This window comes from Musca autumnalis, unplaced genomic scaffold (genome assembly GCF_047663935.1).
Source record: "Musca autumnalis isolate F117 unplaced genomic scaffold, ASM4766393v1 scaffold_1, whole genome shotgun sequence".
Lineage (NCBI taxonomy): Eukaryota > Metazoa > Arthropoda > Insecta > Diptera > Muscidae > Musca > Musca autumnalis.
Window position 1 is genome coordinate 119,147,762 of NW_027411644.1, and position 23,632 is coordinate 119,171,393.

Consider the following 23,632-nt stretch of genomic DNA (forward strand, 5'->3'; position numbering starts at 1 on the left):
GGTACCCTTAGGTGGTGTTGGGCCCCTTCTTTCCCTCCCATGGGTTCTATGAGAACCCCCATATGGGCTTCAATAATACATGAAGACCCCCAAAATATATCTTGACTGAACCCGCCCACTTACATATCCTTTTTAAATAAGTTTTCTAGAACATGTTCAGTTCATATTTCATGAATCACAAAAATATATATTTATCCAGGAGGAGATCAAGTTATAATTCAAAACTATTATAATTATAATTCAAATCCATAAGTGGACAAAAAAAAAAGGTGGATACATACAATCAAAGGTACAATATTGTAGGATACATACAAAAATTATTTAATTTTTGTTTGTTAATCCCATTTCTTGGTGCCAATGCGCACTAAATATTTATACCAAATGATACCTAAATCCTATCGAGCTCAATGGGTAGGTTTTCTTTCTAAACAATTTTCAAAAATTTCGTTTTGACTCAACGAAGTGGGATCAACAATTGACAAAATGGTTTATAAAAAAAAAAAAAAAAAATTAAAGAAAATACAACAAAGTATACAAAGGTTGTACTTTAGAGTGGCCAGAATAATTAAATATATCTAATATATTTAGATATATTGCACATATGTATGCATTAGGAAGTATAAATGAAAAGTATTGATAATGAACAATGTTATTTATCTTTCCAAATCGGTATTACAATAAAGGAGCAAAATTGAACATAAGAATAGAATATTGGAAGGGTTCGTCGTCAGCACGGAAAACAAACCGATTTAAAATTGTTAAAAATATCGAAAATATCTCAACAATTTAATTATCGTGTTGTTTTGAACTATGGATCGGGAAGTGATTGGTAGTATGAATCAATACTTAAATCAATGAAAAAAAAAAAGGAGAGGGAGGGGGGGGGGGGGGGGGTAGTGTCAGATAAAATAAACGATCTAGGCTTATTAACGATTTATATGGTTATGAAATCAGTGATAAATTTTGGCAAAATCGTAGAAACATTGAAATGATAAAATCATGAAATGATTTTAAGAATTGTCACTTATGGCAGGTTAACAAAAACAATCGTCATGAGCACTAGACTCGTTTACTGTTACCAGTGGGCTGTACCACGTGACGACGAACCGTTATAATTTTGACCAACCAAAATCGAAAAATTGAAAAGATATGTCAACGAGTATATACGTACATTGGTGTTGCCTTATATACATACAAATAAAGAAAATAGAATTGTAAAATAATCCCTTAAAAATCTCCAAAATGTGATGTTGTAACTCGGCTGACCGTCGAGGGACTTGTAAAAAGTTGGGCCCACACCCTCCCGTCTGTGACTGAAGGGGGTGGGTACCACAAGTTATGATGTTTATCTGCTTCAATTATACCCGACAGGGTTATGATTACTTACTCCGATCTCTGGTAGGCACGTAGGATATAACTCTTACCGCCGCCATCGGTTATTCATATATGGGCAGCCTTCAGCTTCCTTTATGGTAAGATGACATTCACCAGGTGTAACATGCACAAATGTTTGATGGGTTGTTGATTGTCAAAATTTTCATATGATGCTGCCTTTAGAGGATGCGGTGAGTGGAGCTAGAAACAATTCAGATGGTCGTTGACAAAATCTTGAAGAAAAATGTACGAACAACAATTCAACCGCGGTCTTGAGGGGAATGCTGAACGGCAACCTGGGAGTATTGTCCAAGATTTGATTTCATATGACGTCATCAGCTAAACACATGTTCCAATAGGCATTGGGGATGAAACGTTCGGAATGTTGTAAGCCTGGTATGAATACCCCAGTATCTCAAAAGAGTACAGCGTTTGCCTTTCGAAGCTATTAGCCTATGGTGCAATTCGAATATGGAATAATGTAAGGTGCACGCAAATATAAAAAGAACAACTGTGGGATTGGCGGTGGCGTAATCCTTTTGGTATGTTAATTGAATTGGATAGCGCCAAACACGTGTGGTCCACGTTGGCAACGTGTACCTAGAGTATGTATAACACGATAGGGTACCGTTAGCCAACGGGATATCTAAAGAAAAGAAGGCAAAAATTTTGTGTAAATTTTTGTTCACTTCACAGTTTTCCTTAAATAAGTTTAAGGGCTCACCTTGATTATTAATTTCGATAGAAATCGATGTTAATTTGGATACACTACTTTAGTGTATGCTAATTTTGATAAATTTCCAATTCTAATTGGGGAGAGATTGTACTTTTTATTTTTTTCCAATATGCAATTACACTTATTTATTCCTCTGCTTTAGCTGGTGTTCGTGTTGTCTGTTCGGATATTTTTTTGCAATGAATCCTAATCGTTGACATTCAAGTTGGCTGCAGAGCGCCATTACACGAAATGTTGCCATACTTACAAAATTTGACAATCGAACCGAAAGCAATTGCTATCATCATCTACGCACAATCACGACGATGCGTACGACGTCACTTGCGTTGCCGAGTTATGATAGGTTCACATAACAAACCCGAACAGTCTACGAAGACCAGTCGGAGTAACGCTGATTCGGGACGTTAACCTCATCTTCAAACTCGGGTGGGGAAGAACTACGACCCTGAGATAGAATTTACAGACAAAAAAAAATCAAAACCAAAAGCCGGGCAACTATTTTAAAGGGACTATATGTTGCAGGTCTTTCGAGTGATAGACCCCTATCTTACGTCCTTGCAGATCCTCAATTTCGTAAAGGGAGTTTCCTACCTTTCTGGCAACCCTACATTTGACAAATTTCCGACAGAGTTTTGAATTAAGATGGCGGGCGGCATCACTTAATACAAAGTTGCGTCTGAGTATTTCCTGTCCGGGCTTAAAGTTTACTTCGCGTGTCCTGGTGTTATATCGTGCCGCGGACCGTTCGTACGAATCGTGTAGTTTTTCTTTAATCGAGCTTTTAATCAAATCATGAATGTTATTTTTAGGTAAAATTTCGACAGATCCGTCCTCCAAAGTGCCGAGTTTTTCCGCCAAAGCATACGCGCTACCGTGTGTGACCATGTGTGTTCCGAACAGTGAAAAATATGGAGAACATCCTATGGATGTATGGATTGTGGACCGAAGTGAACATTCAATAGCTGATAAATATCGGTCCCAATCTTTCTGATCTTCGGACACATACGTTCTAATAGCCGCGATAATTGTTCGGTTGACTCTCTCCGATGCATTCGCTTGTGGAGAATATACCGCGTTTCGGATCTGAGTACAACCATATCGGTTAAGAAAAGAAGTGAATTCGGAAGAAATAAACTGTTTCCCGTTGTCCGAGTGAACGGTTTGTGGGACACCAAATTTGTGGAATACTTCACTTTCCAAAAATCGAATAACATTTCGCGAGTTTGCCTTCGCTAAAGGCTTCAAAAGTACGAACTTTGTTAAGTGATCCAACACTATGAAAATGTAAGCGTTGCCTAACTTTGACCTCGGGAAAGGTCCTATAAAATCTACATAGATTTTCTGCCATGGCCTATCAGTGACGGTTTCGCTTCCCATTTTCGGTCGTAAAACCTTGTTTGGAGCTTTGGTCTCCTTACATAATACACATGAGTTAATATAGTCGCGAACTTGCTTAGCCATTTTCGGCCAATAAAAATATTGTCGCAGGACTGCTATCGTTCTACCTATACCACAGTGACTCTTTAAAACAGACTTGTGAGCGTTTTCAACAAGTGATTCGGTTAATCCGGAGGGAACCCAGAGTTTCCAAAGGAAATTTTCATGGATCGGTGTGCCATCAGACGGAATCGTCCTTTTATAAACAAAAGAATCGGCAATTTTTAAGTCGGGAAGACTGTCTTCGTTCTCACGAACTAATTCAATCAGCTGAGTGTATTCATCATTTTTAAAATCGGGCGAATTTAAGTCGATCAATGGCTTTTCATCGGAGAACATGTTGATTTCATCCATGTGCAAACGGGATAATGTGTCCGCAACAACGTTTTGCGATCCCTTACGGTGCTGAATGTCGAAGTTGAAAGCCTGAAGCTTCAGACTCCACCTCGCCAACCGACCACTGAGATCTTTCTGTCCCATCAGCCATTTCAAAGCGCTGTGATCAGTGATAACCGTGAAAGGCATCATTTCAATAAAGGGACGGAATTTCTTTATTGCACTGATCACAGCTAAGCACTCTCGCTCAGTGACACTATAATTCCGTTCAGCATTCGTCAGCTGAGCGGAATGAAAGGCGATGGGACGTTCCAGACCTTCAGCGTCTAGCTGGAACAGCACCGCACCTAAGCCTAAATTGGATGCGTCACACTGGACATAAAATCTCTTGTCGAAAACGGGATGATTTAAAATCGGACTTGTAGTCAAAGCGACTTTTAATTTGTTAAAAGCCTCGATCGCATTATCATCGAATGAAAAAGTTTTGCCCTTTTTCAAGGTGCTGGTCAGAGGAGCTGTTATCTCTGCATAGTTCTTGATGAAGCGCCTGAACCAAGAGGCCATTCCTAGGAACCTGCGGACATCTCTAGTGGACTTAGGAATGGGAATATCAGTAATCGAGTTGATTTTCGATGGGTCCGGCTTCAATTTTCCTCCACCTACAATATACCCCAAATATCTAAGCTCTCGACGACAGAATTTGGATTTCTTCAGATTGATGGTCAGGTTCGCTCTGGTCAGCATTTCACCTACCTTACGAAGCAGTTCGACATGCGAGTCAAAATCCGGAGAAACTACAAGTAAGTCGTCAAGGTATACGAAGACTTTGTTCTTTAGTTCCGGTGAGATCACTCTATCCATCAGCCGACATAACCGTTGGGCTGCATTGCACAACCCAAACGGCATGACGGTGAATTGGTAGTGTGGTCTCCCCGGAACTGTGAACGCAGTCTTCGGACGGCTTTCTGCTGCCAGAGGAACCTGCCAGAATGCATCCTTTAAGTCGATACTTGATATGAAGTACGTGTCTTGAAGTCTCCCTAACAAGGCATCAATAAATGGTAGCGGGTAAGCATCTTTCACCGTAACTTCGTTTAACTTACGAGCATCTAAGCAGAGCCTGTTCTTTTCGCCTCTGCGTACGAGTGTGACTGGCGAATTCCATGGACTTGTACTCGGTTCTATAACACCTAGGCTCAACATTCGATCGAGTTCCTGATATATAAGAGATTCGACAGCTGGCGATACTGGATAATGTCGCTGTTTTATTGGGACAGCATCCCCGGTATCAATGACATGCTCCTCCAGATCTGTCTTGCCGAGACCGTGCTTCTCAAAATCAATAAAACTCTCTTTAGCTTTTTCAAGCAGAGCCAATTGATCATCGGACAAGATATGCATATCGGAATCTACTTCTTCAGAACTGATCTCTAGGCTGTTAATAAGTTTTGGTGCTACACTGAACTCTTTCCAGAAATCTACCCCGCAGTACATGGAATTCTCGAGACCAGGAATAAGATAAACATCCATGGTTTTCGTCTTACCGTCGTACGAGAGCTCAACACTAACTTTACCAGAACAAGAAACTCGCTGGCCACTAGCTGTACCAACGCTACATTTATAAACCGGATTAACTTTCAAGTTTAATTCATCAATCAAAGAAAAACAATTTTTACCTAAGCAGGTGACGCTGGCTCCACTATCAAAAAGAGCTAAAACTGATACTCCATTAACACGAACTTCTCTAAATGGTCGAGGATCATTGGGTCTAAAATCAGAAAATTGAGCAGACGATATTGATAACCTCTTAAGTCGCCTACGTTTATATCGCTCACGAGTCTTCATAATACGTTTGGAAACAAAAACAGTGGTATCGGCCGTTATTTCGGAATTGAAAATTCTATCACGAGTCTTCATATAATTGGCCATGCGGACGTGAAAAGGTAATGTCAAATCAGGTTTGGTTTTGGCTAAGTTATTGGAAAGTCTGGGTAATACTTTACATGGATCAGAGAAAATTGGATCTGTATGAGTGGAAACATCAGTAGAGGTTAGTCAATCCACTGTCTGAGTAGCTATGGATTCGGACTTAGAAACATTAGAACGACTAATTTGTTTGCAGTTATTGCATTGTGGGGTGGTAACCCCTGGTGATCCGCAGCGGAAACAAAATACTGAACGATGAGAACTGGAGCAATTCTTAAAAATGTGGCCATTGCTGCCGCAATTCCAACACCGTGAAGGCTCATTTTTGGAAACACCAGTTGGCTTCTGCCGTAAACGCAACTCCTCAACATCATGGACTAAATCATCAAAATCAGAATCGTTAATTTCATTTATCATTCGAGGGGGTTGGTTGGTCCTAAATCTCAGTGATGATTCCCTTTCAAGAAACTCTTCAGCTTTTCTAACTTCATTTCGGAATTGTTCAACAGAATAAAAGGTGCCACTGAAAGTTAAATGGGCAAGTCGGGGTTTTAATCCCGCTTTGAGAATGTCTATAACTTCAAAATCTTTCAAAGGTTCCCTCAACTGAGTACGCAGGCTATTTATGGCATCTATATATTGAGTAGCAGATTCATCCCTACCCTGCTTTCTGTCCATAATCTGCCTCATCACATCAAGATTTGATTGAAAACGTTGAAATTCATGGACTATACTGATCTTTAACATTTCCCAGTTCATGTTTGGATACTGTCTAATCTTTCCCCAATACCATTGGCAAGGACGACCTTCCAATAAATGATGAAATTCATCAACCAATTCTTGTTCTGGGCAGCCATAACTATTCCGAAGTCTTTCTACTCGAAAGATGAAATCTTCGACATTTGGTGTCTTTGGGGTAGCATCAAACTTAATGCCCCACTTACTGAGATATGGATACCTGGGCCTACTAAAATCTTCCCTATTTCGATTTGGAACTTCCTGGTTTCTACTACCCGATCCTGCATGTCTGGTATCGGTTTGTAGGGGTGGCAAATCATGAGGCCAATCAATGCTTTGAGAATGTGGTTCTTGTCTGTTAATAGGATTAGCTGGAGGAACGGAAGATTGAGAAAAAGCAGCTTGAACTGCAGCAGCAACCGCTTTCTGCATTTCCTTTTTCATGGTTTCAACCATTGATGCTTGGGTGGCCTCTAAGGCGGACTGAACTACCTCAAGAACTCCTGTGCTACTAAGCCTATCAACCTGATCTTCGTCATTGCCACGAATAGTCAAAGGGCTAAAAGAAGGTCTAGTAATTGTGCTTGGTTGCTCATTTACTTGCGAAAGAGTAGGTGGACTTGCAAATTCGTTTGGTGTAGGCGGATCATTGCCATCAGCGCTAGCTGGGATACCTGATCCGGTACCTGGTTCTGTTCCAGCAGCTTCTCCCACTGCTTGACTTGTCGACCTGGTAATAATGCTGTAAGTTTTTGGCTTAGCACCTGTAGCAGGCTGCATGATGTCCCACAAATCAACAAAAGTTACAAAAAAAAAATGTCCTTGTACTACTCAGTCCAACAAGAAATTTCAATAAAAAGCTCAAAATCCAAAAATGTCTTCTCTAATGACCGACAGGTTTTCAAAAAGGTAGGTATGATACCATAAATTCAACAAAAATACCAAAGATATATAGATGAAACAGTCAATCACGGTTACTGCCTTAAGGTTCCGAAAAGTCCAATATAAAAAATCTCATACGCAACAAAACTCAATATGAAAATTTAAATGGTTCCAACAGGTCAGGTATTTCGAAAAAAGAATCGAACCAAAAAACAATAAATCCTGCAAAGTTTCTCATAAGCAGGAAAAAAAACTCAAAAATCCTGAAAAACAGAATAAATTGAGACAGTAGATTATCTAAGCTGTGGTAGATCAGGGTAAAAGTTTGTAAGTCCGGGTAAAATTAATTCGAATAATATTCGAATCAGAACAAGAAAGGTCTTAGCTGGTGAAAAAAAAAAAATATATATAGGACTTCGATAGGCTCTTCAGTCCTCTTCGCCTACCCCTATTGTTCTATGGAGTAGACTGTTCAAACGTAGGAGTGATTGTTGCCGGTTAGAATTTCCTCAAAGAGTTTCTCGAGGTCTCTTCAGTGTATCTTTAGTTAAGCATAGAACGGCTTTCTAAAGATACACTGGGAAATCGACAACCAGACAACAACCAGTCCTACGGAAAATGCTCCAACTCAAGGTTGAGCGCTGCCGTCCGAAGGCTCTCCAGACTAACCGCCCCTACAACCTTAAGGTACTTCAGTTGACCTCGAGTCGAGCTGAAAACCAGTCTTCGGGTACAGTTAGTCCAGTTCTGTGTACACCCTGTGTGTACGTGAAAACAAACAAAAATATATTACTACTTAAAGCTTATATATTTTAAAAGTAAGAACTAGCAATCGGTAGTTTGAGCCTATCAAACCCCTCCTGCCGTCTTTTAATCAAAAAGAGAAAAACAAATGTCTTGAGGGCGACGACCCTATGCCTCACGCAATCGGAAAAGGAATGATAATTAGTACCACGGCAGAAAATCCAGCAAAGTTAATAGTAAATTACTATCACAAATTTCTGAAAAATCTGACAAAAGCTAATGCACCACAGATCCCAATTGAAATCTCGAAAGGCTTCACCAGGTTCCACGACGATGCTTCACATTTAATTCCCAACCCAGACAGGAAATAAAATTTGTGCAAAAAGTTTCTCTAATGCGGGTGCCAGAAAGGAAAGAAAACGACAAAGTCATAAAGCGGGCAACAATTAACGTCAATAAATGTGTTCCCCGGAAAAAAAATATTCCAACAATCGTAGGTCAAAAGGCATTGAGTAGAAGTTTTATTCAACGTTGATCTAATCAAAATCACCAGAAGCTAAATTTATTCTTTCAAAAAAAACTTTGAATCCAAATTCAATGTTTACTAAACTGACGAAGATTGAGTGCAATTTCGTCAAAATATTTGCTTTAAACAAATTCACAAAATCAATCAACGTAAGGTCTCAAAACGTCAAAAGCAAATCGCAAAAAAAAAAATCAAGAATATAGAAATTGAAATGTCAACAAGGATGATTCCAATTTTCTTCTTCAGAAAATTAAATCAAATAATGTCAAAAAAAACTTTAAAAATTTATCGTTCATATATATAAGGATAATGTAAAAAGGTTTGGGTCAGTCATAAATAATTATAAACAACAACAACAGAATATATGTAATAGCTTTTACATTTACGAAATTTATTCGATTTCAACTGCAAACCAACTATAAGTATCTATATTAGCAGATATCTGCAGAGCAATAAATCTTCTTAAAACTTTCAGTTGATGATCTTCAAGGTGTGACGCAATAACAAGACACACAAGATATCGCTAATTGCCTTGACCTTAAATGTCAAAAGCGAATGACAATATATCTTAAATGACTTGAAAAATAATAATGGATTTGTATCACATTTTATCGCAAATTGGATATTATCATAAGTATAATACTCCAATGACATATAAAATACCTTTCTATAAGGTGAAAATCAAGAAAGTCATTACAATTGATTGCTTTGAATCGCTATTAAGGGTTATCATATAATACCATAACACCTCAAGTCGAAGGAAAACAAAATCAATAAAGAAAAACAAAAATCAAATTACAGTACACCAGGATTGAACCTGGCCAGTACGTTGGGCGCCATTTTGTAACGTTCAGGGGCGTATGTGGAACTGTAGGTTGGTTTGGCCAAGGTGGTAGGGGGCCCAGACTAGTTGATGTGCACCGGCTACACTCAGTCGCCACATACGGCTACGTACAAAAAAAAATATTGCGTCACAAAGAAAGTCATCACTAATCGTTATTGTTGTTGTTGCGTTCTGACAAGTTGTTGTTGTTGTTGTTATCATGGGTACCCTTAGGTGGTGTTGGGCCCCTTCTTTCCCTCCCATGGGTTCTATGAGAACCCCCATATGGGCTTCAATAATACATGAAGACCCCCAAAATATATCTTGACTGAACCCGCCCACTTACATATCCTTTTTAAATAAGTTTTCTAGAACATGTTCAGTTCATATTTCATGAATCACAAAAATATATATTTATCCAGGAGGAGATCAAGTTATAATTCAAAACTATTATAATTATAATTCAAATCCATAAGTGGACAAAAAAAAAAGGTGGATACATACAATCAAAGGTACAATATTGTAGGATACATACAAAAATTATTTAATTTTTGTTTGTTAATCCCATTTCTTGGTGCCAATGCGCACTAAATATTTATACCAAATGATACCTAAATCCTATCGAGCTCAATGGGTAGGTTTTCTTTCTAAACAATTTTCAAAAATTTCGTTTTGACTCAACGAAGTGGGATCAACAATTGACAAAATGGTTTATAAAAAAAAAAAAAAAAATTAAAGAAAATACAACAAAGTATACAAAGGTTGTACTTTAGAGTGGCCAGAATAATTAAATATATCTAATATATTTAGATATATTGCACATATGTATGCATTAGGAAGTATAAATGAAAAGTATTGATAATGAACAATGTTATTTATCTTTCCAAATCGGTATTACAATAAAGGAGCAAAATTGAACATAAGAATAGAATATTGGAAGGGTTCGTCGTCAGCACGGAAAACAAACCGATTTAAAATTGTTAAAAATATCGAAAATATCTCAACAATTTAATTATCGTGTTGTTTTGAACTATGGATCGGGAAGTGATTGGTAGTATGAATCAATACTTAAATCAATGAAAAAAAAAAAAGGAGAGGGAGGGGGGGGGGGGGGGTAGTGTCAGATAAAATAAACGATCTAGGCTTATTAACGATTTATATGGTTATGAAATCAGTGATAAATTTTGGCAAAATCGTAGAAACATTGAAATGATAAAATCATGAAATGATTTTAAGAATTGTCACTTATGGCAGGTTAACAAAAACAATCGTCATGAGCACTAGACTCGTTTACTGTTACCAGTGGGCTGTACCACGTGACGACGAACCGTTATAATTTTGACCAACCAAAATCGAAAAATTGAAAAGATATGTCAACGAGTATATACGTACATTGGTGTTGCCTTATATACATACAAATAAAGAAAATAGAATTGTAAAATAATCCCTTAAAAATCTCCAAAATGTGATGTTGTAACTCGGCTGACCGTCGAGGGACTTGTAAAAAGTTGGGCCCACACCCTCCCGTCTGTGACTGAAGGGGGTGGGTACCACAAGTTATGATGTTTATCTGCTTCAATTATACCCGACAGGGTTATGATTACTTACTCCGATCTCTGGTAGGCACGTAGGATATAACTCTTACCGCCGCCATCGGTTATTCATATATGGGCAGCCTTCAGCTTCCTTTATGGTAAGATGACATTCACCAGGTGTAACATGCACAAATGTTTGATGGGTTGTTGATTGTCAAAATTTTCATATGATGCTGCCTTTAGAGGATGCGGTGAGTGGAGCTAGAAACAATTCAGATGGTCGTTGACAAAATCTTGAAGAAAAATGTACGAACAACAATTCAACCGCGGTCTTGAGGGGAATGCTGAACGGCAACCTGGGAGTATTGTCCAAGATTTGATTTCATATGACGTCATCAGCTAAACACATGTTCCAATAGGCATTGGGGATGAAACGTTCGGAATGTTGTAAGCCTGGTATGAATACCCCAGTATCTCAAAAGAGTACAGCGTTTGCCTTTCGAAGCTATTAGCCTATGGTGCAATTCGAATATGGAATAATGTAAGGTGCACGCAAATATAAAAAGAACAACTGTGGGATTGGCGGTGGCGTAATCCTTTTGGTATGTTAATTGAATTGGATAGCGCCAAACACGTGTGGTCCACGTTGGCAACGTGTACCTAGAGTATGTATAACACGATAGGGTACCGTTAGCCAACGGGATATCTAAAGAAAAGAAGGCAAAAATTTTGTGTAAATTTTTGTTCACTTCACAGTTTTCCTTAAATAAGTTTAAGGGCTCACCTTGATTATTAATTTCGATAGAAATCGATGTTAATTTGGATACACTACTTTAGTGTATGCTAATTTTGATAAATTTCCAATTCTAATTGGGGAGAGATTGTACTTTTTATTTTTTTCCAATATGCAATTACACTTATTTATTCCTCTGCTTTAGCTGGTGTTCGTGTTGTCTGTTCGGATATTTTTTTGCAATGAATCCTAATCGTTGACATTCAAGTTGGCTGCAGAGCGCCATTACACGAAATGTTGCCATACTTACAAAATTTGACAATCGAACCGAAAGCAATTGCTATCATCATCTACGCACAATCACGACGATGCGTACGACGTCACTTGCGTTGCCGAGTTATGATAGGTTCACATAACAGCCTTTTACAAACTTATCAAGTGCCAAAAAATTAGAATAAAATATTCTGTTCCCATTCATTATGTAACTTTCTAGCTTTATAAATTGATGTATTCGGTCTTAAAGAGACCCTTAACTAACAAAAATCTTAAAAATCTGGATGTGACACAAACATTATGCAAAAAGTCATAATTGTGAGCCATATTTATTTAGCGACGGAGTGAGTTGCAATTGTTTTGTCTTGCTAAAATATGGAATATTTTTCAAAGTACGCTATTAAATGTGGACCACCGTTATAAGGTACAAAAACGAATTGTGGGTGTTTTCTTCGGAGTATGAAGAACATTTTAATGCTGAAAAACTGAACAAAAAGTTGGTTTTTACAACTATTATAGCGCTAAAACCAGATCCAGATTAAGCAGAATATGAACTTCCAAACATATCATTAGCTGTTACAACAAAAACAACCCTAATGAAGATGATTATTTCAATGCGTTAATATAATAATAATTGTTCCACATACATCGCAGAAGGGACAAAAGAGACTTCTCTCATATCCAGAGCTCCGATTTACTCGCGAGTGAAAATTTGGGGTGAGGTGGTAATTTTTCTTTTCCGTGCAATGTTTTGGAGGGGGTGGGTCAAGTTTATTTGGGGGTGGGTAAGTTTTTGTTTGGTGGTGGGGTGGGGGCAAGTTGGCCGCCTAAACTTGCTCGAATTCCACTCGCGAGTGAAACTCTTCTCGAATTCGAGCGAGTATTCGGAGCTCTGCTCATATCAATGATTGCACCCCGATTCATATGAGTTCAATGATAACGGCCTGGGAATCGAACAGAAGATCTTCCGAGTACAATCCACCAATGCGCTACAAACGAAAAATAAAAATAATATTTTACTTGCAAAAGTTCAAACATTGTCGACTGGGCCCCCCGAAATGGTGTCGATTTTAATGCCATTTCTTCGAGAGCAACAATTCTGATAATCGTGGGAATAAATTCATATATGAAATTTCGGCAAGACTTGTTTCAATCTCTGCTCATGTTTCAAAAAAAAAAAAAAAAAAAAAAAAAAAACACACACACAATACTAAACGATCAGCTTTTTCGCTAAAAATAAGAATCTTTAGCATGAAAATAAGCTAAAATAACGCCACGGAAACTGAAACAATAAATCTACAATAAGCAGCAGAGTTTTTGTGTCGTATTTGAGTTTTTGCTAAGACCGATGGAGAGGGAGAGATGTTAAAAAAACAAGACTTTACTGACACAAGTTCAAGTTCAAACACAGTTCACCTTCAACAATTCACGACTTGTTAATATGTATTTATTATTTTTTTTCATACATATGTATGTACGCTGACAGTATGCATGAGTGGAAAGGTATGTACAAACATATTTACTTGTACTTTTGGTTGATATATAAACAACAAATATACTTACATATGTACGTATAAAGATTTGTAAATTATAGGGATTTAATAAAGTTTGTATAAGGTGTAATCATATTGTTGAACTTGGAGAGGCTTGATGCTGAACCACAAATTTAATTATTAAAATCGGTACTTTGTCCTACAATAATTTATAATTTCATACAGTATTTAGTACCCTACATTCAGTTCACAAAATTAGTTTTAACTTGAAATGATAGCGGAAGTATTTAAAGGTTTCTATATTGTTTATTTCGTCTTTTCATTTCACAGATAATAAATCTACTTCTCATAAATACATAAAAGCAAGCGGCAATTACTCACAGCGACACAACTTCACCTCATAACAAAAGTACAAACGTACTACGCGGTAGTCCAATGTGAAAAGAAAACACACACAATTATTAATGATTTTAAAACATATAAAGATAAGACAACTTTGTATATTAGACTGGGTTCATTAAAAAAAATTGAGGAGAACTATGAGAAAAATATGAGAGCCACAGTAAGCCCATGAGGTTATACCAGACGATTTGTCTCCAAATCATTGGTGCTCACGCCTTTACGTTACCGTAGATGCAAGATTCTCTTAAGTTTTATTAATCCAGCAACACATCGAAGTTTGTTGTAATCTTTGAATTAATACATCTTAGAAAATTTTGTAGAATGACAATTATATTTAAAACAAAGTAAAATATCTAATGAAAACTCAAGAAAACCTCTTAAATACAGTCGTGAGTAACCCTGCTCCAAATCAATGTTGAACACGAAGAGAGCATCTATCTCCTATGCTCCAAATACAACTCTGACTTACACATACATATATTTGTCGTTTGTCTCCCAGCTATCCATAATTTTTTCACAGACATTAAGGTAACAAATTTTTGAAATTTTTTGTAAAAATATGTAAGATAATAATTGAAATGTGTTGGAAACAAACCCTGCGTTTACACATGACAGGACAGTTGAGTACATGTATTGATTGTCAAAAACCCAAAACTTGCATGTGTGACGTGGCCGTCCAGACAACTGCAAAAACAGTTGTAAAATTATGAATGAAAATCGTCGATTTCTTTTTGTTTTCCGTTCACATATTTTGTTTTTGTTCATATTCTTTTGTTTTAAACACATTTCAATTATTATCTCACACATTTTTACAAAAAATGTCAAAAATTTGTTAACCCTGCTGTCTGTGAAAAAATGATGGACAGCTGGGAGACAACCGACAAATGTATGTATGTGTTAGTAAATCAGAGTTGTATTTGAAGACAAACTGTCTGGTGTAAACGCCTAGTAACGAACATGAACAAAGACAAAATATGTGAACGGAAAATAAAAACAAATCGATGATTTCCATTCATAATTTTACAACTGTTTTTGCAGGTTTGTTATGCTCCATCTACACCTAAATTTCTTCTTTATTTGCACATACGGTATTCGGATATAAAGTGTTCATACAATACATTATTCTTTGTACATATTTGTTTTATATATTTAATTTTTTGTTAGTGCTACTAGTTCTCTATTTCTTGCAGTGTGTATTAGACTTCATTCATCACTGTATTCAGTCCAATACTGAATTTTTCATCCAAGATAACTCTTTTCTGCCTCGTTTTCCTTCAACATTGCCTTTAATAATAGTCTGGAGAAATTTGTACTTATAGTTCTACATAGGTATGCAATTTTACGGCTTTTGACAGGTTGCAACAATTATTGACCGAAATTCATTTTTCTTAAAACTTCTTGATTTATGACCCAGGCAGTCCAAGCAAAGTTTTTTAAAAATGCAACGGTATATTTCAAAGGTTTCAAGTTTTTGTTCTTACTTATTTTTCTTCAATACCAATGCCTCTCAGAATAGACATTAATTTGACGAGCTAGACGTTGTCCATGGCAGAATAAGAAGGTAATCTCATTTGAAAAACCCGTCCTTGAGCTGCCAAATACAACCATGCATTCGAAACAATATGAAAGTTGTTGTTATTGTATGTCATTGACAATAACAAAATATTGTTTGTTTATATTTATTTGAAATTTTTGTGTATATAAAATATTTGCGTAATTTTTGGAATAATTGCTAATAAAAAATTGTAAGCAGTGTGAAAACCGATGCAGACATCGCGGTCCATGTGAATCTATTGAAATTCTGTGGAAACACGATAAAATAAATGTGTAAAAGCAAATCGGAATTATGTTTTGTTTGCAGTTCTTTCATCTGATGAATATGTAAATATCGGCACTACATCCAATAGAGACCACTCCAATTCATCGCAGCAGAAGGACGCCAGTGCCAATGCAGACACGAGTGACACGAGTAGCTAAGATCCGTACGAAGAGGCTGGCTTAATTCGTATTGTGCCCGAATTGAGTCTGTATAGAGAGGAAGCAGAAACTGATAACTGAAGTACACGAACGAACATACGGAACAAATTGATTTTACCCATGGTAAAAATTTCAGATTTTTCTGCCAAGTGCTCTTAAAATGTATGCCGATGATAATGATGTCGATGATGATTTGGCGGGAATGGATACGACCACCTCGGAGGAGGTCACGGAAGATATTGAAAAGTTTCTCAAACCAACTCCAAATCTAATGGATGTTGATGTTCAAGTGCGTTCCATAAGGGAATTGTGTAAACTACGAGACTCTGAACGTTTACAGAATATCTTGCAACAAATTGAAATGTATTCTCAGCGTCAACGTACCGCAAGTGAAATGTTGGGAAGTGTGGAATCAGATCCAGAATATAGATTTATTGTGGACGCTAATGCATTGGCCGTTGATGTGAATAATGAGATATGTAAGTCTTTCGGAACCTTTTTGGAAATTGGAAATGTTGATCAATTTTTTCTTTTGCAGAAATTATTCACAAATTTGCCAAGGAGAAGTATCAAAAACGTTTTCCCGAACTGGAGTCTTTGATTTTGGGGGAAATTGAATATCTATTGGCTGTCAAGGAATTGGGCAATGATTTGGATCAGGATAAGAACAATGAAGAGCTGCAGGCTATACTAACACATGCCACTATTATGATTGCTTCAGTGACAGCCTCCGCCACTCAGGGGTAAGGAGAAATAATTAAATAAATATATCCGAATATGGGAGCTAAAGTTTCCTTTCTTTTTTGTAGTACCCTTTTAACTCCCTCGGAAAAAGCCCATTGAGCTGAATAACATTAAAACCAAATAAATGAATATGTGGAGAGTCGCATGACATTTATTGCCCCAAATCTGTCAATGATTGGGTAAGTGCTTTAAAAATTGTTAAAAAGTATGTCGATTCTCAAAAATCCCTTCTTTTAGGTGCTTTTACGGCTGCCTAATTGTTGGGTATTGCTGGTGGCCTAACCAAACTTTCCAAAATGCCTGCCTGTAATGTCCAAGTTTTGGGTTCGCAAAAGAAAACCTTGGCCGGCTTTTCCAAAACACAAATGTTACCTCATACCGGTTATGTTTTCTTTTCATAACTTATCTAGGACACGGCAACCGACTTGAGGCGCGGCTCGTTTGGTGGCCGCCAAGGCGGTATTGGCTGCCCGGGGAGATTGGTTTGAAGTTCAAGGAGGATATTGAGAAGAAGTTGGATAAGTTACAAGAACCACCTCCCGTGAAGTTTATAAAACCTCTACCCAAACCAATTGAGGGTAGTAAAAAGAAACGTTGCGGTGAGGAAAATGAAGGAACGTTATGCCCTGACAGACCCTGACAAATAGATTTTACGAACAACAGGCGGAAAAATCTTAATTTTTTTTTAAATTGTATATTTATTCTATTAGCCGGCCTTCGGCCGGGGACTTATCACTTTCTCCTATGGATAGGTGCAAATCTCGGACACGGAAACAACATTATGTTTTAAAGTGTAACTTGTTTCCACGTAAACAATGCAATTTTCGGAATTTCAGAGTCCAATATCTCGGGAAGTATCGAGGTTCTCCGACGCTTCGGCTGCAGAAAAGTGTACTATTGCCATGGCTGTAGTTAAGGCCAACAAGTGGAAAAAAATTAAATATAAGACATTACAGATTTTATCTTCTAGACCGTTATTATACTTAATATTAAAAAGTAACGTAACAACTTTGTAATATTGTCTTTTTTATTAGAATCTTTTCTGTAACTGCAAAAATCAATAAAAAGAGCAATAGACATAAATGTGCTTAGAACAGATCCCTAAGTTTAAATAAATATCATTTTTTGCGTTTGTGGGGTAGGTATTACTTGGACCTACCCATACCCACTTGGACCCATACCGATTGGCTGACTTCGATGCTATAATGTGATGTAACCATAACTACATTATTCCAAGATAAGTTATTTGAAAACTTAATTTAGGTATAGGTAAATTCGCCACCGTGGATTTTGCTGTTTTGATTTAGGATTTTGCTTTTTGGGAGTTTCGATATCGCAAACACTTTTAGGATTTTGGGTTATGTGCTTTCTGCGGCCATTCGTAGTTGACCTGTCACTGGCTTGTCTAGTTTCTTAGCCAGAGACCCTCTGAGGCTTTGAGTTGTGACTGGGTAAATCATCCAAAGAAATTATCAGCATCCGCCATGCTCTTGTCTTTCATAGACAATTTGGTCGACAATTTATCTTCTGCCATTTTCGTTGGTTGCAGTGGAATTTTGTTATTGTTCAGTTTTCTCTTCCTCAAATATAATGGGCTGTAGACGAGCCATTAACATTTTCGAAATTGAAATTTAATTGGTTGCGGTGATGCCATCGGCATTTTAAAAATGGTTTCGGTTTAATCTTCACCCACACCTTTAGCCGCCAATGGTTTGTGTCTTGCAACTCCATCTGTGGTCAAAGTTGCAGATGATATTTTTTGTTTGCCGGATTATCTTCTTTGTTATGTGGCGGAGCACCACGAGTATCACCACCAGCGACTACATATTTATTGGGTTTAATTTTGTTTATTGTATCCGAAGATCTGGATTCCTGAGGTAGGGAAGGAGTTGGTGTTATTGAATCCTTTATTGTACGTTGCATGTTATCGCGCCTTATGCATGTTATTGGTGATGTTTCCAAAATTGTTGACAATTGTTTACGTTGTGGCCACAACAATTGTAATAGCCACAGCAGTTGTAGCCGGAGTATTTGAAGATTTCGCCTCCTCTCATTTGGAACTTGCGGCACAAACAATTCGTTGAGGTTCTGGTTTCATTTCGGGTGTGCTTGCATTTTAAACCTTAAGAAATATATCATCAGCAGCATTGCCGGCTGTGGCAATGCCATTGTCTTTGAAATTTTCAAATGGCAATTTATTTTTTGTTCAAATTTTAATTTAAAGATGTTAAACAATAAATTTGGTTTAGAATTTGAAATTGTAAATATAACTGTCATATGTATGTATATTTTAACATATACATACAAAGTTTGTCAAAATCATTTTGTCAATGAAGGGACGGCAAATCGAATACAACTCTGTGAGCTCTGAGCGTGAGGTTACCTTGTATCATTGTATCATGGACGTTGTCAAAAGTCTTTTCAAAATCAATTAACCATATGAAAACGTCCTTCTGCACATCTCTACATTTCTGAACAAGAACCGAATTGAGAGTCTCCCATAGCAGCTTCATTCACATTCGGCATATATCTGTTTATGGATAACTTCAAGAAAAAATTGTAGAATGTGGCACATCAAGGTAATAAGTCTGTAGTCACAAAACTTTTTTGCATTTGATTTTTTAGGTATTGCAATAAAGGTAGGAATTATAGCACGTTTATATATAACCGGATTTAACAAACCCACTGGGTTTTAAATGTCAATTCCATTACATATACGTCAAACAAATCCTCATAAAGAAGGTTAACCCTGCAAAAGGCTATAATATAAACATGGTTTTAGCCAATCATATGGATAGAACAAACCAGGTAATGTAAATACTACAACAAATACAACTCAACAACAACCACATAGAAATTTGTTTTTGTTTGTAAACGTAGTGTCAACGTACATGTAGACAAAATAAGGAAATGTCTATATATTATTGGAATTTAAAAAACTAATAATTTTTCACATTTGATTGAATATTTTGAAAAACATGAATGAAAACTCGTTAGATTTTCAATTTGAATGTTTCCATATCATTCCACTAAATGGATTATTTCTCGCAGGAAGTAGAATTCTTGCAAAAATATTTGGGGTCGCTGGTAATTCATTGAAAAAAGAGAAGCGGTTTCAATCGTTTGCTTTTGAAAACAAAAAAGCACATGTTTATTAGGGCTTTATTCTTTTGAAGTTTAACAAAATACCACATATATTAACAAATATAGTACCGCCTCTATAAGAGGTGGTTTAGTGTGCGGCATGTTTTTTCGGACCTGGAGGAGGTTACATGTCAATGATATGAAGGAGTCTTTATGGGAAATAGTTTTTTTCTGATGAATAAATTTGCTCTTCAAAAAATGTATATCCCTAATATAAATCGAACATAGAAATAAATATATAAAATGTCGCATGGAATTTGACACTAACATTACAGCCCAGTTCAGTCAGTTGGGTATTGCTGCTACCTTTTCTTGTTCTACCATGACATCGTTTCCATCCATTAGTTTCAGTATTGCTATGGGAATTTCGAGGAGCCCTGTTGCTCTCTTGTCTTTTATGCCTTGTTCATACTGACGCTCTCTATTCGTTGTTCGAGCCCAAATTATGTATGTTGATGTACACGCCTGCACGTTGTCGTAACAACAGAGAATAACAAATCCGAATGAGAGCCATGTCAGCCGTTGTTTAACAAAGGGACATTACTCTCCCAACAACTCTCTCTCTCTCAATTATTTTGGACACCAATGATTAACTACTTCATTTTCCATACAAAATTCTGAGAGCGAAGAACGATTTTTGTACGTTGTTCAATTTAAATTACTCTCTGAAGAACGATAAAATATGTCCCATCTCTAACAAATGAGAGTATTTATAGAAATAAATTAATTTTGACAGACAAAATTAAAAATTTATGAAAAACTCCAACATTTTAGAAAAACTGCAAAACATGAATGAAAAGTAAACGGTGGAACGATTAGTATGCATTCAAATCATAGTAAATTTTGTCTTCTCTTCCAATTCATGTTCAAATCCAGAAACAAAAATCAAACGCCTGCCTGAAAGTCTGTATACCGAAAAGTTATTTGGCAGGTCTCTCTCTCGTTAATTTTGAAAATAGAAAGTTTGAAAAATGTGTTGAAAACGCCACAATTTTAAGAAAAAATAGAAAACATGAATGAAAAGAATAGAATCTATATTAATAAAAGAGTAGAGTGACTGATTCACTGACTGACTGACTGATTGACTGATTGATTCATCAACGCCCAGACGAAACGGCTGAAGCTAGAATCATGAAATTTTGGGTGAGGGTCACTCTTGGTCCGAAGGTGACAGATAAGGCTTGGTTTTTGGAAATTCGTACTAGAACGGTACGAAAAGTACCAAAAGGTACTAAATATGGTACCATTAGTATTAGCCAAACGCGAAGAGCTAGAATTCTGAAATTTGGAATGAGGGTCGCTGATGAAAAGATAGAAAGGTATACCAAAGGGTTTTTGGAAATTCGGACTATAAGTGTACGAAAAGTACTAAAAGTTACCAAATTTAGTACCATTTGGTATTATGTGAACGGATAGAGCTATAATCTTGAAATTTGGAATAAAAATCAAGGTTTAGAAGATGTGTTGATACAAGGCGGTGGTTTTGGAAATGTGTACTCTTGTGTGCGAAAAGTACTAAATGGTACTAAATTTGGTACAATTTGCATTTGGGCGAACCGGTAGAGCTAGAACTCTGAAATTTGGAATGAGGGTCACTGATGGAAAGATAAAAAGGTGTACCAAAGGGTTTTTGGAAATTCGGACTACAAGTCTACGAAAAGTACTAAAACGTACTAAATTTAGTACTATTTCGTATTATGGGAAAGAATAGAGGTAAAATCTTCAAATTTGGAATGTAAATCAAGGTCTGGAAGATGTGTTGATATATGGTTTTGGGAATGTGCATTCATGTGTACGAATAGTACTAAATGGTACTAAATTTGGTACACTTTGAATTTGGCGAACCGATACGGTTAGAATTCTGAAATTTGGAATTTCTATTACTGTTGGAGTGTAGGTGTGAGATATGGAAGTAGTTTTCGAAATTCGTACATATGAGTACGAAAAGTACTAAATAGTACCAACTAAGGTACATTTTGAACAGATGGAGCTGGAATCCTGCAATTTAGAATTAGGATTACTGTAGGAGTGTAGTATAAAGGTATTTTGGAACTTCGTACTTTTGGGTACGAAAAGTACTAAATGGTACCAAATTTGGTACAATTTGGAATAGAGTGATCGGATAAAGGTGGAATCTTGAGATTTGGAATAAAGATTACTATTGGAGTGAATGATTGAGGTAGTTTTGAAAATTTATGGTTATGGGTACGAAAAGTACTAAATGGTATCAAACCTGGTACAATTTGGATATGAGTGATCGGATAGAGTTGGAATAGTGAAATTTGGAACTAAGATTATTGTTGGACTGTAGCATTGTGAAAGTTTAAGAAATTCGTACTTTTGGGTACGAAAAGTACTAAATGGTACTAACCTTGGTACAACTTGGATTTGGCGTAACGGATACAGCTGGAATCCTAAGATTTGGAATTAAGAGTACTGTTGAGTTGTAGGATTGAGGTAGTTTTGAAAATTTTTGGTTATGGGTACGAAAAGTACTGGACGGTACTAAATCTGGTACAATTTGGACTTGGGTGAACAGATAAAGCAGGATATCTATATTAATAAAAGAGTAAAGTGATTGACTGACTGACTGACTGATTGATTCATCAACGCCCAGACGAAACGGCTGAAGCTAGAATCCTGAAATTTTGGGCGTGGATCACTTTTGGTCCGAAGGGGTCAGATAAGGCTGGGTTTTTGGAAATTCGAACTGGAATAGTACGAAAAGTACTAAAAGGTACTAAATATGGTACCGTTTGTATTTGGCGAACCGGTAGAGCTAGAACTTTGAAATTTGGAATGAAGGTCACTGATGGAGTGTAGGAAAGATGTGCTAAAGTGTTTTTAGAAATTCGAACTATAAGTGTACGAAAAGTACTAAAGTGAACTAAATTTGGTACCAATTCGTATTTTGTGAACGGATAAAGGTTAAAGGCTGAAATTTGGTGTGAGAATCAAGGTTAAAAGGTACGGTTGACATATGGAGGTGGTTTAGGAAAAGTGTACACATGTGTACGAAAAGTACTAAATGGTACTAAATTTGGTACAATTATGATTTGGGCGAACGGATAGATCTGGAATCCTGAAATTTGTAATTAAGGTTACCATTGGAGAGTAGAATGGACGTAGTTTTGAAAATTCGTACACTTATGATTTGGGCGAACGGATAGAGTTGGAATCCTGAAATTTTGAACTAAGGCTACTGGTGGAGAGTAAAATAGAAATAGTTTTGAACATTCGTACTTATGGGTACGAAAAGTACTAAATGGTACTATACAATTTGGATATAGGTTGAACGGATAGAGCTGGAATCCTGAAATTTTTGAACTAAGGCTACAGTTGGAGGGTAGCATGGAAGTAGTTTTGAAAATTCGTACCTTTGGGTGCGAAAAGTACTAAATTTGGTACAATTACGATTTGGGCGAACGGATGGAGCTGGAATCCTGAAATTTTGAACTAAGGCTACAGTTGGAGGGTAGCATGGATGTAGTTTTGAAAATTCGTACATATGGGTACGAAAAGTACTAATTGGTACTAAATTTGGTACAATTACGATTTGGGTGAACGGATAGAGCTGGAATCCTGAAATTTGGATTAAGGCTGCTGTTAGAGAGTAGAACGGAAGTAGTTTTGAAAATTCGTATTTATGGGTACGAAAAGTACTAAATGGTACTAAATTTGGTACACTTATGATTTGGGTGAACGGATAGAGCTGGAATCCTGAAATTCGGAATTGACATTACTGTTGGAGTGTAGAACTAAGGAGTTTTGGAAATTCGTACTTAGAGTACAAAAAGTACTAAATGGTA

At 36.8% G+C, this 23,632-nt stretch overlaps 1 protein-coding gene, 1 long non-coding RNA gene and 2 pseudogenes across 10 annotated transcripts in view; 2 read left to right on the top strand and 2 right to left on the bottom strand.

Annotated features, from left to right (window-relative positions):
* The window catches only part of Cerk (Ceramide kinase), a 65,893-nt gene that overhangs the window by 18,213 nt on the left and 24,048 nt on the right, over positions 1–23,632 (bottom strand). The window contains exon 1 of one of the 9 annotated variants that reach the window (XM_073991144.1): positions 13,938–14,007. The exons of the other annotated variants lie outside the window; for them this stretch is intronic. The gene's annotated coding sequence lies outside the window, so the exon portion shown is untranslated. Of the gene's footprint in view, positions 1–13,937; positions 14,008–23,632 lie in introns of those variants that run through there. 9 annotated transcript variants of the gene reach the window in all.
* On the bottom strand, positions 156–2,323 carry LOC141390780 (uncharacterized). Its single transcript, XR_012409468.1, has 2 exons — positions 2,099–2,323; positions 156–2,020 (listed from the first exon to the last, which is right to left on the bottom strand). It is a non-coding gene; the product is annotated as an uncharacterized lncRNA (long non-coding RNA).
* On the top strand, positions 15,667–17,610 carry LOC141406099 (U4/U6 small nuclear ribonucleoprotein Prp31-like; annotated as a pseudogene).
* Positions 16,824–17,326, top strand: LOC141399572 (U4/U6 small nuclear ribonucleoprotein Prp31 pseudogene; annotated as a pseudogene).